Source organism: Syngnathus typhle, linkage group LG21, assembly GCF_033458585.1.
Source record: "Syngnathus typhle isolate RoL2023-S1 ecotype Sweden linkage group LG21, RoL_Styp_1.0, whole genome shotgun sequence".
Taxonomy (NCBI): Eukaryota; Metazoa; Chordata; class Actinopteri; order Syngnathiformes; family Syngnathidae; genus Syngnathus; species Syngnathus typhle.
The window spans coordinates 89,590-90,674 of NC_083758.1; the positions used below are offsets into that span (position 1 = coordinate 89,590).

At 45.6% G+C, this 1,085-nt stretch overlaps 1 non-coding gene across 1 annotated transcript; it reads left to right on the top strand.

Moving 5' to 3' along the window:
• The first annotated feature begins 348 nt into the window (after positions 1-348).
• LOC133145855 (U2 spliceosomal RNA) lies at positions 349-539 on the top strand. The gene has a single exon (XR_009711103.1). It is a non-coding gene; the product is annotated as a U2 spliceosomal RNA (small nuclear RNA).
• The last annotated feature ends 546 nt before the right edge of the window (positions 540-1,085 follow it).

Here is a 1,085-nt window from a genome sequence, read left to right on the forward strand (position 1 = left end):
ACCTACACCCGCTGTGGTCGGGCTGTCGTTCCTTTCCGGCGCGGGGATTTTGACTATGGGTGAATTCTGGGGGGGCTTGTGTAGTGGGTTGACATAATTCACCCGGAACCTAAGTTCACGTTGCCGAGTTCCGGTGGGATGTTTTACACGTGTGGGAGTTTCCTGTTTGAGGAGTGTGTGTTAGGATCTCGAAGGGAAAAGAGTCGGCCCGTGGTTGAGAGAAGCTAATTATAAATGTCATTAAAACAACTGCCGTTGGCACCGTCATTTATCACTCCGCCTCCGACTCCAGTCCTTGCACACCACAGTCTCTTTATTTAAGTGGTTTCCTCAGACCAGTTTCAGTACATCGCTTCTCGGCCTTTTGGCTAAGACCAGGTGTAGTATCTGTTCTTATCAGATTAATATCTGATACGTTCCCTATCCGGGGACCATGTATATATTGGATTTTCGCAACAGGGAGATGGTATAGGGGCTTGCTCCGTCCACTCTATGCATCGACCTGGTATTGCAGTACCTCCAGGAGCGGTGCGCCCCCCTCTACTGGGCAAATAAAAAGTAGTTTACATCACAATCCGTTAGCTTCATTCTCACAGGATGAAGCAGAAAGTCAACGACGTCTTGATCGGATTTGATTCAAGTTCATGTTGTGTGCTAACTGTTAGAGTGGTGCTCACTAACTTATTTTGCAAGAACCACTCGGAGACAAGTTAGTCGTTTTGGGCACCTGCAGGCGGAGAGTCCATTCGTCACTGTGCGTACAGCAATGATCGAATGACGTCTGACTCTCGCTTCCCACAAGACCATCTTTATTAAGAGAAAAAGGGTGGGGGTGACCATAGACTGAATAGACAAGTAAAAAAGGCCCTTGACCTCTAGATTAGCAGGGCAGGGGATGTTTTACGACATTGTGTAGGATGGAACAAGCTAGGTTATTTATTACTGGTTACACACCAACATAAGCATAAAACTAATCTACCAAGGTTATTCATTACTGGTTACATACATTCCAACATAATCATATGATCAAGATAGTTTTGGAAAACCCTGACATCTCCCTCCTGTTTTATCATACGATTATGTGA